At 41.5% G+C, this 17,430-nt stretch overlaps 7 non-coding genes across 7 annotated transcripts; all 7 read left to right on the top strand.

The window, feature by feature from the left end:
- The first annotated feature begins 882 nt into the window (after positions 1-882).
- Positions 883-964, top strand: TRNAS-AGA (transfer RNA serine (anticodon AGA)). The gene has a single exon. It is a non-coding gene; the product is annotated as a tRNA-Ser (tRNA).
- Positions 965-2,253: 1,289 nt separating this feature from the next.
- TRNAH-GUG (transfer RNA histidin (anticodon GUG)) lies at positions 2,254-2,325 on the top strand. The gene has a single exon. It is a non-coding gene; the product is annotated as a tRNA-His (tRNA).
- Positions 2,326-3,824: 1,499 nt separating this feature from the next.
- On the top strand, positions 3,825-3,906 carry TRNAS-AGA (transfer RNA serine (anticodon AGA)). The gene has a single exon. It is a non-coding gene; the product is annotated as a tRNA-Ser (tRNA).
- A 1,289-nt stretch (positions 3,907-5,195) lies between these two features.
- TRNAH-GUG (transfer RNA histidin (anticodon GUG)) lies at positions 5,196-5,267 on the top strand. Its single transcript has one exon. It is a non-coding gene; the product is annotated as a tRNA-His (tRNA).
- Positions 5,268-6,766: 1,499 nt separating this feature from the next.
- TRNAS-AGA (transfer RNA serine (anticodon AGA)) lies at positions 6,767-6,848 on the top strand. Its single transcript has one exon. It is a non-coding gene; the product is annotated as a tRNA-Ser (tRNA).
- Positions 6,849-14,020: 7,172 nt separating this feature from the next.
- On the top strand, positions 14,021-14,092 carry TRNAH-GUG (transfer RNA histidin (anticodon GUG)). Its single transcript has one exon. It is a non-coding gene; the product is annotated as a tRNA-His (tRNA).
- Positions 14,093-16,961: 2,869 nt separating this feature from the next.
- TRNAH-GUG (transfer RNA histidin (anticodon GUG)) lies at positions 16,962-17,033 on the top strand. The gene has a single exon. It is a non-coding gene; the product is annotated as a tRNA-His (tRNA).
- The last annotated feature ends 397 nt before the right edge of the window (positions 17,034-17,430 follow it).

Raw genomic sequence — 17,430 nt, 5'->3', positions numbered from 1 at the left:
TTTTCTTTTACTTACATAGCATGATGCCCCTCGGACTACCTAGGGCCTACCTTAGGGGTTACTGATATGTAATAAAATTGGAGTTTAAGGCTTGGCAAGTAGTTTTAAATGCCAAGTCGAAGTGGCAGTACACTGCAGCACAGGCACTGCAGTAGCAGGCTTGAGACAGGTTTGAAATGCTATTTCTTTGGGCGGCACAATCAGTCCCTGGGTATATGGTATACCACTTTACAAGGGGCTTTCAAGTAAATTAAATCTGTCAGTCAGGTATACTCCAATTATACACATGATTAGGGAAGAAGCATGTGCACTTCAGCACTGATTAGTAGCGATAAAGTGATCAGAGTCCTAAGGCCAACAAAAAGATACAGCAAAATGCGGAGGTGAAAAGCAATAAGGTGGGGTTGGGACCACCTTAAGAATGCAAGGTCTAACAAAAACGAACTAAGGATAACATGAGTAAAACATTAGGTTTCTCTACAGCATTTGGTGAGACAAGTGGGCCTTCTTTTATCTTCCATAAATGCAATCTTTCCCGGACCCCTTTATTATATAGCTCTTCAAGGAAAAAATATAAAGCACTTACAAAGGAGCCTCAAATACTCAAAGATGGTAGACTTCTGTAATATGGACCATATACTAAAAACAGCACGAAAACAGAGTGCAATAGGGTCCAAAAAACTTGAGTGACCCATGAGAGTATGCATGCAAGCCTATGGTATTCCAAACTAGAGATATACGCATGCAATTTTTGTTTTTAGGAGAGAATGTGCCTGCTGAAAAAAACATTATTTTTAAACAGTGCATTGCAGAATATCAGGAATTTGCTGTGGGACACCTTGAAAACTTGCATACAGATTATGTGCACACGCCTCACAGTCAGTTGTTGTGGCCGAGTGGTTAAGGCGATGGACTAGAAATCCATTGGGGTCTCCCCGCGCAGGTTCGAATCCTGCCGACAACGAGAATCTTTTTAACATCGGCTACAATTTCAGAAGTTAACCTTTAGTATTTCTTCCATGTCAGTTTTATAAATAGGTGGCTGATTTTGGTGTCACTATTGCCATATCACATATTTATTATCGCTCCCCCTTTCATATCTTTGCTATAACTCTCGTCCTTCATTAGCGCTGGTGCAAACGCTTCAAATTATTATACCCTGGCTCTCTCGGTCATACCTGTGCATGCACTTGAAACTTACTTTACCAATAAAAGAAGCAAATAGAGAAATAAAATAAAAGTGCTAGCTGGATTAGGCAAACACACTTCATAAAACTGCATTTTCTTTTCTATTCTCCCCCGTGTTACAAGCTTAACTGCTCCCTGTGTAATTTCTCTCAACCTGCTGTTCCTGGAAGAGAATTTCATCTACAAGCTCTTTCTGTGTTTTTTCCTAGTCTTTTCTTTCCCTTTTCTTAGATTTGTAACTGTTCCTTTACGTGCTCTATTTAGGCGCCATTAATCTCATTTGAGCTCCTTGTACCTGCTGCTGTTTTCTCCACACCTCATACTGCCTTTTCCCTCTTTCTCTCTTTCTCTGCGGTTGGTGGCTACTTTCCAAAGCGTCTGATGCCCCAATGTTCCTTCGTCTTGTTGTCAGACGTGAATTTGAAAAGCAACAAAATTAACAAGCCTTTACCACTCACACATGGCAGAAGTTTATACTTTAATTCAATGAGCTAAGAAAAGCGTGTTGTGGAGCCCCTACGAGCCATGGTGCTTGCTTCATCATAATTAGGCATGCAGTCATTAGCCACAGCTCTGGTTATGGGTCACTGAGGTCAGTTTCAATAATTACTCAAAAACCTAACCATGGAGTCCCCCCTAACTGTGTAGTTATCTTGCTTTACTGCTGTTTGTGTGATTAGCTGGGAGGAGCTCACGGCAGCATCCTCCCAATAAAAGTGTAGATGGACCGTTCCTTAACTCTTTCTTGCTTCACATACAGATGGCTTGAGGAGGTACAGGGGAGATGCAGGTCTAATAAACAGAATAGAATATCTGCGCCAGGTGTGTTTCTCTGCATTGGTGTCCCATCACAGGCCCACCAGTGTATGTGTGATCTTTGACTCCTGCCAGTTCACAAGCAGGCGGCCAGGAAACGGTTTCAGCCTATCAACCACTGAGGAGATAAAGCCTTTGTATAAGGAATGAGGAAGCAATGAACACATTCAGCCTATCACAGGAGTAGCCCTGAGTGTTCCGTATGATAATTTCTTCATGTCACTGTATGTTATTGAGCCCAAGTAGCTCGCCGTGATAGTATAGTGGTTAGTACTCTGCGTTGTGGCCGCAGCAACCTCAGTTCGAATCCGAGTCACGGCATTGTGGTTGGCAATGTCACGGCAGTTGGGTTTTTCCTTTACAGAATTCCCAAATGTACCAGTTGTTTTTGTAAAATGTCTATTAAAAACAGATCCTTTTCAATATTTAAACGATCTAACGACAAATTATTTAAACACCCATGATTATAAGATGTAGGTATACTGTACTTACTGACATAAAGTATTGTTCTTGAACATATTTGCGGTAAGGGGAGCGGAGCTCTCCCCCAGGCCAATCAGAATGCAGATGAATGCAGTTGCAGTTGAGTGACCTGTGTTGTGGCTGTCTACAGGGAATGCACATATGTAGCTGTCTCGCAGCCCAATCCAGACGTCAATTGAAGACAGGTTTTCATGCAAATAGAGCAGTAAGTGCAGAGAAATGCTCACTCTCTAAAAATGGCATTTATACAATAGTAAGATTAAATCCAACCTCACCAGTAGATAGGATGTATCAATAAATAAATAAAGCTTCTCCTCTCTGATATGGAATTACCCACCAAAAAGTATAAGGGAATACCCAATGCTAACCTATGAGAGGGGCAGACCTCACAGTAGTGAAAAATGTAATAGACTGTTTGATACTACTAGGACATACAAACTACCACAGTACATGTCTTACCTTTTATTTACATAGCATGATGCCCCTCGGACTACCTAGGGCCTACCTTAGGGGTTACTGATATGTAATAAAATTGGAGTTTAAGGCTTGGCAAGTAGTTTTAAATGCCAAGTCGAAGTGGCAGTACACTGCAGCACAGGCACTGCAGTAGCAGGCTTGAGACAGGTTTGAAATGCTATTTATTTGGGCGGCACAATCAGTCCCTGGGTATATGGTATACCACTTTACAAGGGGCTTTCAAGTAAATTAAATCTGTCAGTCAGGTATACTCCAATTATACACATGATTAGGGAAGAAGCACGTGCACTTCAGCACTGATTAGTAGCGATAAAGTGATCAGAGTCCTAAGGCCAACAAAAAGATACAGCAAAATGCGGAGGTGAAAAGCAATAAGGTGGGGTTTGGACCACCTTAAGAATGCAAGGTCTAACAAAAACGAACTAAGGATAACATGAGTAAAACATCAGGTTTCTCTACAGCATTTGGTGAGAAGAGTGGGCCTTCTTGTATCTTCCATAAATGCAATCTTTCCCGGACACCTTTATTATATAGCTCTTCAAGGAAAAAATATAAAGCACTTACAAAGGAGCCTCAAATACTCAAAGATGGTAGACTTCTGTAATATGGGCCATATACTAAAAGCAGCACGAAAACAGAGTGCAATAGGGTCCAAAAAACTTGAGTGACCCATGAGAGTATGCATGCAAGCCTATGGTATTCCAAACTAGAGATATACGCATGCAATTTTTGTTTTTAGGAGAGAATGTGCCTGCTGAAAAAAACATTATTTTTAAACAGTGCATTGCAGAATATCAGGAATTTGCTGTGGGACACCTTGAAAACTTGCATACAGATTATGTGCACACGCCTCACAGTCAGTTGTTGTGGCCGAGTGGTTAAGGCGATGGACTAGAAATCCATTGGGGTCTCCCCGCGCAGGTTCGAATCCTGCCGACAACGAGAATCTTTTTAACATCGGCTACAATTTCAGAAGTTAACCTTTAGTATTTCTTCCATGTCAGTTTTATAAATAGGTGGCTTATTTTGGTGTCACTATTGCCATATCACATATTTATTATCGCTCCCCCTTTCATATCTTTGCTATAACTCTCGTCCTTCATTAGCGCTGGTGCAAACGCTTCAAATTATTATACCCTGGCTCTCTCGGTCATACCTGTGCATGCACTTGAAACTTACTTTACCAATAAAAGAAGCAAATAGAGAAATAAAATAAAAGTGCTAGCTGGATTAGGCAAACACACTTCATAAAACTGCATTTTCTTTTCTATTCTCCCCCGTGTTACAAGCTTAACTGCTCCCTGTGTAATTTCTCTCAACCTGCTGTTCCTGGAAGAGAATTTCATCTACAAGCTCTTTCTGTGTTTTTTCCTAGTCTTTTCTTTCCCTTTTCTTAGATTTGTAACTGTTCCTTTACGTGCTCTATTTAGGCGCCATTAATCTCATTTGAGCTCCTTGTACCTGCTGCTGTTTTCTCCACACCTCATACTGCCTTTTCCCTCTTTCTCTCTTTCTCTGCGGTTGGTGGCTACTTTCCAAAGCGTCTGATGCCCCAATGTTCCTTCGTCTTGTTGTCAGACGTGAATTTGAAAAGCAACAAAATTAACAAGCCTTTACCACTCACACATGGCAGAAGTTTATACTTTAATTCAATGAGCTAAGAAAAGCGTGTTGTGGAGCCCCTACGAGCCATGGTGCTTGCTTCATCATAATTAGGCATGCAGTCATTAGCCACAGCTCTGGTTATGGGTCACTGAGGTCAGTTTCAATAATTACTCAAAAACCTAACCATGGAGTCCCCCCTAACTGTGTAGTTATCTTGCTTTACTGCTGTTTGTGTGATTAGCTGGGAGGAGCTCACGGCAGCATCCTCCCAATAAAAGTGTAGATGGACCGTTCCTTAACTCTTTCTTGCTTCACATACAGATGGCTTGAGGAGGTACAGGGGAGATGCAGGTCTAATAAACAGAATAGAATATCTGCGCCAGGTGTGTTTCTCTGCATTGGTGTCCCATCACAGGCCCACCAGTGTATGTGTGATCTTTGACTCCTGCCAGTTCACAAGCAGGCGGCCAGGAAACGGTTTCAGCCTATCAACCACTGAGGAGATAAAGCCTTTGTATAAGGAATGAGGAAGCAATGAACACATTCAGCCTATCACAGGAGTAGCCCTGAGTGTTCCGTATGATAATTTCTTCATGTCACTGTATGTTATTGAGCCCAAGTAGCTCGCCGTGATAGTATAGTGGTTAGTACTCTGCGTTGTGGCCGCAGCAACCTCAGTTCGAATCCGAGTCACGGCATTGTGGTTGGCAATGTCACGGCAGTTGGGTTTTTCCTTTACAGAATTCCCAAATGTACCAGTTGTTTTTGTAAAATGTCTATTAAAAACAGATCCTTTTCAATATTTAAACGATCTAACGACAAATTATTTAAACACACATGATTATAAGATGTAGGTATACTGTACTTACTGACATAAAGTATCGTTCTTGAACATATTTGCGGTAAGGGGAGCGGAGCTCTCCCCCAGGCCAATCAGAATGCAGATGAATGCAGTTGCAGTTGAGTGACCTGTGTTGTGGCTGTCTACAGGGAATGCACATATGTAGCTGTCTCGCAGCCCAATCCAGACGTCAATTGAAGACAGGTTTTCATGCAAATAGAGCAGTAAGTGCAGAGAAATGCTCACTCTCTAAAAATGGCATTTATACAATAGTAAGATTAAATCCAACCTCACCAGTAGATAGGATGTATCAATAAATAAATAAAGCTTCTCCTCTCTGATATGGAATTACCCACCAAAAAGTATAAGGGAATACCCAATGCTAACCTATGAGAGGGGCAGACCTCACAGTAGTGAAAAATGTAATAGACTGTTTGATACTACTAGGACATACAAACTACCACAGTACATGTCTTACCTTTTATTTACATAGCATGATGCCCCTCGGACTACCTAGGGCCTACCTTAGGGGTTACTGATATGTAATAAAATTGGAGTTTAAGGCTTGGCAAGTAGTTTTAAATGCCAAGTCGAAGTGGCAGTACACTGCAGCACAGGCACTGCAGTAGCAGGCTTGAGACAGGTTTGAAATGCTATTTCTTTGGGCGGCACAATCAGTCCCTGGGTATATGGTATACCACTTTACAAGGGGCTTTCAAGTAAATTAAATCTTTCAGTCAGGTATACTCCAATTATACACATGATTAGGGAAGAAGCACGTGCACTTCAGCACTGATTAGTAGCGATAAAGTGATCAGAGTCCTAAGGCCAACAAAAAGATACAGCAAAATGCGGAGGTGAAAAGCAATAAGGTGGGGTTTGGACCACCTTAAGAATGCAAGGTCTAACAAAAACGAACTAAGGATAACATGAGTAAAACATCAGGTTTCTCTACAGCATTTGGTGAGAAGAGTGGGCCTTCTTGTATCTTCCATAAATGCAATCTTTCCCGGACACCTTTATTATATAGCTCTTCAAGGAAAAAATATAAAGCACTTACAAAGGAGCCTCAAATACTCAAAGATGGTAGACTTCTGTAATATGGGCCATATACTAAAAGCAGCACGAAAACAGAGTGCAATAGTGTCCAAAAAACTTGAGCGACCCCTGAGAGTATGCATGCAAGCCTATGGTATTCCAAACTAGAGATATACGCATGCAATTTTTGTTTTTAGGAGAGAATGTGCCTGCTGAAAAAAACATTATTTTTAAAAAGTGCATTGCAGAATATCAGGAATTTGCTGTGGAACACCTTGAAAACTTGCATACAGATTATAAGCACACGCCTCACAGTCAGTTGTTGTGGCCGAGTGGTTAAGGCGATGGACTAGAAATCCATTGGGGTCTCCCCGCGCAGGTTCGAATCCTGCCGACAACAAGAATCTTTTTAACATCGGCTACAATTTCAGAAGTTAACCTTTAGTATTTCTTCCATGTCAGTTTTATAAATAGGTGGCTTATTTTGGTGTCACTATTGCCATATCACTTATTTATTATCGCTCCCCCTTTCATATCTTTGCTATAACTCTCGTCCTTCATTAGCGCTGGTGCAAATGCTTCAAATTATTATACCCTGGCTCTCTCGGTCATACCTGTGCATGCACTTGAAAATTACTTTACCAATAAAAGAAGCAAATAGAGAAATAAAATAAAAGTGCTAGCTGGATTAGGCAAACACACTTCATAAAACTGCATTTTCTTTTCTATTCTCCCCCGTGTTACCAGCTTAACTGCTCCCTGTGTAATTTCTCTTAACCTGCTGTTCCTGGAAGAGAATTTAATCTACATGCTCTTTCTGTGTTTTTTCCTAGTCTTTTCTTTCCCTTTTCTTACATTTGTAACTGTTCCTTTACGTGCTCTATTTAGGCGCCATTAATCTCATTTGAGCTCCTTGTACCTGCTGCTGTTTTCTCCACACCTCATACTGCCTTTTCCCTCTTTCTCTCTTTCTCTGCGGTTGGTGGCTACTTTCCAAAGCGTCTGATGCCCCACTGTTCCTTCGTCTTGTTGTCAGACGTGAATTTGAAAAGCAACAAAATTAACAAGCCTTTACCACTCACACATGGCAGAAGTTTATACTTTAATTCAATGAGCTAAGAAAAGTGTGTTGTGGGGCCCCTACGAGCCATGGTGCTTGCTTCATCATAATTAGGCATGCAGTCATTAGCCACAGCTCTGGTTATGGGTCACTGAGGTCAGTTTCAATAATTCCTCAAAAACCTAACCATGCAGTCCCCCCTAACTGTGTAGTTATCTTGCTTTACTGCTGTTTGTGTGATTAGCTGGGAGGAGCTCACGGCAGCATCCTCCCAATAAAAGTGTAGATGGACTGTTCCTTAACTCTTTCTTGCTTCACATACAGGTGGCTTGAGGATGTACAGGTGAGATGCAGGTCTAATAAACAGAATAGAATATCTGCGCCAGGTGTGTTTCTCTGCATTGGTGTCCCATCACAGGCCCACCAGTGTATGTGTGATCTTTGACTCCTGCCAGTTCACAAGCAGGCGGCCAGGAAACGGTTTCAGCCCATCAACCACTGAGGAGATAAAGCCTTTGTATAAGGAATGAGGAAGCAATGAACACATTCAGCCTATCACAGGAGTAGCCCTGAGTGTTCCGAATTATAATTTCTTCATGTCACTGTACTTTATTGAGCCCAAGTAGCTCGCCGTGATCGTATAGTGGTTAGTACTCTGCGTTGTGGCCGCAGCATCCTCGGTTTGAATCTGAGTCACGGCATTGTGGTGGGCAATGTCACGGCAGTTGGCTTTTTCTTTACAGAATTCCCAAATGTACCAGTTGTTTTTGTAAAATGTCTATTAAAAACAGATCCTTTTCAATATTTAAACGATCTAATGACAAAATATTTAAACACACATGATTATAAGATGTAGGTATACTGTACTTACTGACATAAATTATCGTTCTTGAACATATTTGCGGTAAGGGGAGCGGAGCTCTCCCCCAGGCCAATCAGAATGCAGATGAATGCAGTTGCAGTTGAGTGACCTGTGTTGTGGCTGTCTACAGGGAATGCACATATGTAGCTGTCTCGCAGCCCAATCCAGACGTCAATTGAAGACAGGTTTTCATGCAAATAGAGCAGTAAGTGCAGAGAAATGGTCACTCTCTAAAAATGGCATTTATACAATAGTAAGATTAAATCCAACCCCACCAGTAGATAGGATGTATCAATAAATAAATAAAGCTTCTCCTCTCTGATATGGAATTACCCCCCAAAAAGTATAAGGGAATACCCAATGCTAACCTATGAGAGGGGCAGACCTCACAGTAGTGAAAAATGTAATAGACTGTTTGATACTACTAGGACATACAAACTACCACAGTACATGTCTTACCTTTTACTTACATAGCATGATGCCCCTCGGACTACCTAGGGCCTACCTTAGGGGTTACTGATATGTAATAAAATTGGAGTTTAAGGCTTGGCAAGTAGTTTTAAATGCCAAGTCGAAGTGGCAGTACACTGCAGCACAGGCACTGCAGTAGCAGGCTTGAGACAGGTTTGAAATGCTATTTCTTTGGGCGGCACAATCAGTCCCTGGGTATATGGTATACCACTTTACAAGGGGCTTTCAAGTAAATTAAATCTGTCAGTCAGGTATACTCCAATTATACACATGATTAGGGAAGAAGCACGTGTACTTCAGCACTGATTAGTAGCGATAAAGTGATCAGAGTCCTAAGGCCAACAAAAAGATACAGCAAAATGCGGAGGTGAAAAGCAATAAGGTGGGGTTGGGACCACCTTAAGAATGCAAGGTCTAACAAAAACGAACTAAGGATAACATGAGTAAAACATCAGGTTTCTCTACAGCATTTGGTGAGACAAGTGGGCCTTCTTTTATCTTCCCTAAATGCAATCTTTCCCGGACCCCTCTATTATATAGCTCTTTAAGGAAAAAATATAAAGCACTTACAAAGGAGCCTCAAATACTCAAAGATGGTAGACTTCTGTAATATGGGCCATATACTAAAAGCAGCACGAAAACAGAGTGCAATAGGGTCCAAAAAACTTGAGTGACCCATGAGAGTATGCATGCAAGCCTATGGTATTCCAAACTAGAGATATACGCATGCAATTTTTGCTTTTAGGAGAGAATGTGCCTGCTGAAAAAAACATTATTTTTAAAAAGTGCATTGCAGAATATCAGGAATTTGCTGTGGGACACCTTGAAAACTTGCATACAGATTATGTGCACACGCCTCACAGTCAGTTGTTGTGGCCGAGTGGTTAAGGCGATGGACTAGAAATCCATTGGGGTCTCCCCGCACAGGCTCGAGTCCTGCCGACAACGAGAATCTTTTTAACATCGGCTACAATTTCAGAAGTTAACCTTTAGTATTTCTTCCATGTCAGTTTTATAAATAGGTGGCTTATTTTGGTGTCACTATTGCCATATCACATATTTATTATCGCTCCCCCTTTCATATCTTTGCTATAACTCTCGTCCTTCATTAGCGCTGGTGCAAACGCTTCAAATTATTATACCCTGGCTCTCTCGGTCATACCTGTGCATGCACTTGAAAATTACTTTACCAATAAAAGAAGCAAATAGAGAAATAAAATAAAAGTGCTAGCTAGATTAGGCAAACACACTTCATAAAACTGCATTTTCTTTTCTATTCTCCCCCGTGTTACAAGCTTAACTGCTCCCTGTGTAATTTCTCTTAACCTGCTGTTCCTGGAAGAGAATTTAATCTACAAGCTCTTTCTGTGTTTTTTCCTAGCCTTTTCTTTCCCTTTTCTTAGATTTGTAACTGTTCCTTTACGTGCTCTATTTAGGCGCCATTAATCTCATTTGAGCTCCTTGTACCTGCTGCTGTTTTCTCCACACCTCATACTGTCTTTTCCCTCTTTCTCTCTTTCTCTGCGGTTGGTGGCTACTTTCCAAAGCGTCTGATGCCCCAATGTTCCTTCGTCTTGTTGTAAGACGTGAATTTGAAAAGCAACAAAATTAACAAGCCTTTACCACTCACACATGGCAGAAGTTTATACTTTAATTCAATGAGCTAAGAAAAGTGTGTTGTGGGGCCCCTGCGAGCCATGGTGCTTGCTTCATCATAATTAGGCATGCAGTCATTAGCCACAGCTCTGGTTATGGGTCACTGAGGTCAGTTTCAATAATTCCTCAAAAACCTAACCATGCAGTCCCCCCTAACTGTGTAGTTATCTTGCTTTACTGCTGTTTGTGTGATTAGCTGGGAGGAGCTCATGGCAGCATCCTCCCAATAAAAGTGTAGATGGACCGTTCCTTAACTCTTTCTTGCTTCACATACAGGTGGCTTGAGGAGGTACAGGTGAGATGCAGGTCTAATAAACAGAATAGAATATCTGCGCCAGGTGTGTTTCTCTGCATTGGTGTCCCATCACAGGCCCACCAGTGTATGTGTGATCTTTGACTCCTGCCAGTTCACAAGCAGGCGGCCAGGAAACGGTTTCAGCCTATCAACCACTGAGGAGATAATGCCTTTGTATAAGGAATGAGGAAGCAATGAACACATTCAGCCTATCACAGGAGTAGCCCTGAGTGTTCCGAATTATAATTTCTTCATGTCACTATACGTTATTGAGCCCAAGTAGCTCGCCGTGATCGTATAGTGGTTAGTACTCTGCGTTGTGGCCGCAGCAACCTTGGTTCGAATCTGAGTCAAGGCATTGTGGTTGGCAATGTCACGGCAGTTGGGTTTTTCCTTTACAGAATTCCCCAATGTACCAGTTGTTTTTGTAAAATGTCTTTTAAAAACAGATCCTTTTCAATATTTAAACGATCTAACGACAAAATATTTAAACACACATGATTATAAGATGTAGGTATACTGTACTTACTGACATAAATTATCGTTCTTGAACATATTTGCGGTAAGGGGAGCGGAGCTCTCCCCCAGGCCAATCAGAATGCAGATGAATGCAGTTGCAGTTGAGTGACCTGTGTTGTGGCTGTCTACAGGGAATGCACATATGTAGCTGTCTCGCAGCCCAATCCAGACGTCAATTGAAGACAGGTTTTCATGCAAATAGAGCAGTAAGTGCAGAGAAATGCTCACTCTCTAAAAATGGCATTTATACAATAGTAAGATTAAATCCAACCCCACCAGTAGATAGGATGTATCAATAAATAAATAAAGCTTCTCCTCTCTGATATGGAATTACCCCCCAAAAAGTATAAGGGAATACCCAATGCTAACCTATGAGAGGGGCAGACCTCACAGTAGTGAAAAATGTAATAGACTGTTTGATACTACTAGGACATACAAACTACCACAGTACATGTCTTACCTTTTACTTACATAGCATGATGCCCCTAGGACTACCTAGGGCCTACCTTAGGGGTTACTGATATGTAATAAAATTGGAGTTTAAGGCTTGGCAAGTAGTTTTAAATGCCAAGTCGAAGTGGCAGTACACTGCAGCACAGGCACTGCAGTAGCAGGCTTGAGACAGGTTTGAAATGCTATTTCTTTGGGCGGCACAATCAGTCCCTGGGTATATGGTATACCACTTTACAAGGGGCTTTCAAGTAAATTAAATATGTCAGTCAGGTATACTCCAATTATACACATGATTAGGGAAGAAGCACGTGCACTTCAGCACTGATTAGTAGCGATAAAGTGATCAGAGTCCTAAGGCCAACAAAAAGATACAGCAAAATGCGGAGGTGAAAAGCAATAAGGTGGGGTTGGGACCACCTTAAGAATGCAAGGTCTAACAAAAACGAACTAAGGATAACATGAGTAAAACACCAGGTTTCTCTACAGCATTTGGTGAGACAAGTGGGCCTTCTTTTATCTTCCATAAATGCAATCTTTCCCGGACCCCTTTATTATATAGCTCTTCGAAGAAAAAATATAAAGCACTTACAAAGGAGCCTCAAATACTCAAAGATGGTAGACTTCTGTAATATGGGCCATATACTAAAAGCAGCACGAAAACATTGTGCAATAGGGTCCAAAAAACTTGAGTGACCCATGAGAGTATGCATGCAAGCCTATGGTATTCCAAACTAGAGATATACTCATGCAGTTTTTGTTTTTAGGAGAGAATGTGCCTGCTGAAAAAAATATTATTTTGAAAAAGTGCATTGCAGAATATCAGGAATTTGCTGTGGGACACCTTGAAAACTTGCATACAGATTATGTGCACACGCCTCACAGTCAGTTGTTGTGGCCGAGTGGTTAAGGCGATGGACTAGAAATCCATTGGGGTCTCCCCGCGCAGGCTCGAGTCCTGCCGACAATGAGAATCTTTTTAACATCGGCTACAATTTCAGAAGTTAACCTTTAGTATTTCTTCCATGTCAGTTTTATAAATAGGTGGCTTATTTTGGTGTCACTATTGCCATATCACATATTTATTATCGCTCCCCCTTTCATATCTTTGCTATAACTCTCGTCCTTCATTAGCGCTGGTGCAAACGCTTCAAATTATTATACCCTGGCTCTCTCGGTCATACCTGTGCATGCACTTGAAAATTACTTTACCAATAAAAGAAGCAAATAGAGAAATAAAATAAAAGTGCTAGCTGGATTAGGCAAACACACTTCATAAAACTGCATTTTCTTTTCTATTCTCCCCCGTGTTACAAGCTTAACTGCTCCCTGTGTAATTTCTCTTAACCTGCTGTTCCTGGAAGAGAATTTAATCTACAAGCTCTTTCTGTGTTTTTTCCTAGTCTTTTCTTTCCCTTTTCTTAGATTTGTAACTGTTCCTTTACGTGCTCTATTTAGGCGCCATTAATCTCATTTGAGCTCCTTGTACCTGCTGCTGTTTTCTCCACACCTCATACTGCCTTTTCCCTCTTTCTCTCTTTCTCTGCGGTTGGTGGCTACTTTCTAAAGCGTCTGATGCCCCAATGTTCCTTCGTCTTGTTGTCAGACGTGAATTTGAAAAGCAACAAAATTAACAAGCCTTTACCAGTCACACATGGCAGAAGTTTATACTTTAATTCAATGAGCTAAGAAAAGTGTGTTGTGGGGCCCCTACGAGCCATGGTGCTTGCTTTACCATAATTAGGCATGCAGTCATTAGCCACAGCTCTGGTTATGGGTCACTGAGGTCAGTTTCAATAATTCCTCAAAAACCTAACCATGCTGTCCCCCCTAACTGTGTAGTTATCTTGCTTTACTGCTGTTTGTGTGATTAGCTGGGAGGAGCTCACGGCAGCATCCTCCCAATAAAAGTGTAGATGGACCGTTCCTTAACTCTTTCTTGCTTCACATACAGATGGCTTGAGGAGGTACAGGGGAGATGCAGGTCTAATAAACAGAATAGAATATCTGCGCCAGGTGTGTTTCTCTGCATTGGTGTCCCATCACAGGCCCACCAGTGTATGTGTGATCTTTGACTCCTGCCAGTTCACAAGCAGGCGGCCAGGAAACGGTTTCAGCCTATCAACCACTGAGGAGATAAAGCCTTAGTATAAGGAATGAGGAAGCAATGAACACATTCAGCCTATCACAGGAGTAGCCCTGAGTGTACCGAATTATAATTTCTTCATGTCACTGTATGTTATTGAGCCCAAGTAGCTCGCCGTGATCGTATAGTGGTTAGTACTCTGCGTTGTGGCCGCAGCAACCTCGGTTCGACTCCGAGTCACGGCATTGTGGTTGGCAATGTCACTGCAGTTGGGATTTTCCTTTACAGAATTCCCAAATGTACCAGTTGTTTTTGTAAAATGTCTATTAAAAACAGATCCTTTTCAATATTTAAATGATCTAACGACAAATTATTTAAACACACATGATTATAAGATGTAGGTATAACGTACTTACTGACATAAATTATCGTTCTTGAACATATTTGCGGTAAGGGGAGCGGAGCTCTCCCCCAGGCCAATCAGAATGCAGATGAATGCAGTTGCAGTTGAGTGACCTGTGTTGTGTCTGTCTACAGGGAATGCACATATGTAGCTGTCTCGCAGCCCAATCCAGACGTCAATTGAAGACAGGTTTTCATGCAAATAGAGCAGTAAGTGCAGAGAAATGCTCACTCTCTAAAAATGGCATTTATACAATAGTAAGATTAAATCCAACCTCACCAGTAGATAGGATTTATCAATAAATAAATAAAGCTTCTCCTCTCTGATATGGAATTACCCCCCAAAAAGTATAAGGGAATACCCGATGCTAACCTATGAGAGGGGCAGACCTCACAGTAGTGAAACATTTAATAGACTGTTTGATACTACTAGGACATACAAACTACCACAGTACATGTCTTACCTTTTACTTACATAGCATGATGCCCCTAGGACTACTTAGGGCCTACCTTAGGGGTTACTGATATGTAATATAATTGGAGTTTAAGGCTTGGCAAGTAGTTTTAAATGCCAAGTCGAAGTGGCAGTACACTGCAGCACAGGCACTGCAGTAGCAGGCTTGAGACAGGTTTGAAATGCTATTTCTTTGGGCGGCACAATCAGTCCCTGGGTATATGGTATACAACTTTACAAGGGGCTTTCAAGTAAATTAAATCTGTCAGTTAGGTATACTCCAATTATACACATGATTAGGGAAGAAGCACGTGCACTTCAGCACTGATTAGTAGCGATAAAGTGATCAGAGTCCTAAGGCCAACAAATAGATACAGCAAAATGCGGAGGTGAAAAGCAATAAGGTGGGGTTGGGACCACCTTAAGAATGCAAGGTCTAACAAAAACGAACTAAGGATAACATGAGTAAAACATCAGGTTTCTCTACAGCATTTGGTGAGACAAGTGGGCCTTCTTTTATCTTCCATAAATGCAATCTTTCCCGGACCCCTTTATTATATAGCTCTTCAAGGAAAAAATATAAAGCACTTACAAAGGAGCCTCAAATACTCAAAGATGGTAGACTTCTGTAATATGGGCCATATACTAAAAGCAGCACGAAAACAGAGTGCAATAGGGTCCAAAAAACTTGAGTGACCCATGAGAGTATGCATGCAAGCCTATGGTATTCCAAACTAGAGATATACGCATGCAATTTTTGTTTTTAGGAGAGAATGTGCCTGCTGAAAAAAACATTATTTTTAAAAAGTGCATTGCAGAATATCAGGAATTTGCTGTGGAACACCTTGAAAACTTGCATACAGATTATGTGCGCCTACCTTACAGTCAGTTGTTGAGGCCGAGTGGTTAAGGCGATGGACTAGAAATCCATTGGGGTCTCCCCGCGCAGGTTCGAATCCTGCCGACAACGAGAATCTTTTTAACATCGGCTACAATTTCAGAAGTTAACCTTTAGTATTTCTTCCATGTCAGTTTTATAAATAGTTGGCTTATTTTGGTGTCACTATTGCCATATCACATATTTATTATCGCTCCCCCTTTCATATCTTTGCTATAACTCTCGTCCTTCATTAGCGCTGGTGCAAACACTTCAAAATATTATACCCTGGCTCTCTCGGTCATTCCTGTCCATGCACTTGAAACTTACTTTACCAATAAAAGAAGCAAATAGAGAAATAAAATAAAAGTGCTAGCTGAATTAGGCAAACACACTTCATAAAACTGCATTTTCTTTTCTATTCTCCCCCGTGTTACAAGCTTAACTGCTCCCTGTGTAATTTTTCTTAACCTGCTGTTCCTGGAAGAGAATTTCATCTACAAGCTCTTTCTGTGTTTTTTCCTAGTCTTTTCTTTCCCTTTTCTTGGATTTTAACTGTTCCTTTACGTGCTCTATTTAGGCGCCATTAATCTCATTTGAGCTCCTTGTACCTGCTGCTGTTTTCTCCACACCTCATACTGCCTTTTCCCTCTTTCTCTCTTTCTCTGGGGTTGGTGGCTACTTTCCAAAGCGTCTGATGCCCCAATGTTCCTTCGTCTTGTTGTCAGACGTGAATTTGAAAAGCAACAAAATTAACAAGCCTTTACCACTCACACATGGCAGAAGTTTATACTTTAATTCAATGAGCTAAGAAAAGTGTGTTGTGGGGCCCCTACGAGCCATGGTGCTTGCTTCATCATAATTAGGCATGCAGTCATTAGCCACAGCTCTGATTATGGGTCACTGAGGTCAGTTTCAATAATTCCTCAAAAACCTAACCATGCAGTCCCCCCTAACTCTGTAGTTATCTTGCTTTACTGCTGTTTGTGTGATTAGCTGGGAGGAGCTCACGGCAGCATCCTCCCAATAAAAGTGTAGATGGACCGTTCCTTAACTCTTTCTTGCTTCACATACAGATGGCTTGAGGAGGTACAGGGGAGATGCAGGTCTAATAAACAGAATAGAATATCTGCGCCAGGTGTGTTTCTCTGCATTGGTGTTCCATCACAGGCCCACCAGTGTATGTGTGATCTTTGACTCCTGCCAGTTCACAAGCAGGCGGCCAGGAAACGGTTTCAGCCTATCAACCACTGAGGAAATAAAGCCTTTGTATAAGGAATGAGGAAGCAGTGAACACATTCAGCCTATCACAGGAGTAGCCCTGAGTGTTCCGAATTATAATTTCTTCACGTCACTGTACGTTATTGAGCCCAAGTAGCTCGCCGTGATCGTATAGTGGTTAGTACTCTGCGTTGTGGCCGCAGCAACCTTGGTTCGAATCCGAGTCACGGCATTGTGGTTGGCAATGTCACGGCAGTTGGGTTTTTCCTTTACAGAATTCCCAAATGTACCAGTTGTTTTTGTAAAATGTCTATTAAAAACAGATCCTTTTCAATATTTAAATGATCTAACGACAAATTATTTAAACACACATGATTATAAGATGTAGGTATAACGTACTTACTGACATAAATTATCGTTCTTGAACATATTTGCGGTAAGGGGAGCGGAGCTCTCCCCCAGGCCAATCAGAATGCAGATGAATGCAGTTGCAGTTGAGTGACCTGTGTTGTGTCTGTCTACAGGGAATGCACATATGTAGCTGTCTCGCAGCCCAATCCAGACGTCAATTGAAGACAGGTTTTCATGCAAATAGAGCAGTAAGTGCAGAGAAATGCTCACTCTCTAAA

The sequence above is a fragment of the Lissotriton vulgaris genome, chromosome 1_1 (assembly GCF_964263255.1).
Source record: "Lissotriton vulgaris chromosome 1_1, aLisVul1.2, whole genome shotgun sequence".
NCBI lineage: Eukaryota > Metazoa > Chordata > Amphibia > Caudata > Salamandridae > Lissotriton > Lissotriton vulgaris.
This window is presented reverse-complemented; position numbering and strand designations above follow the sequence as displayed.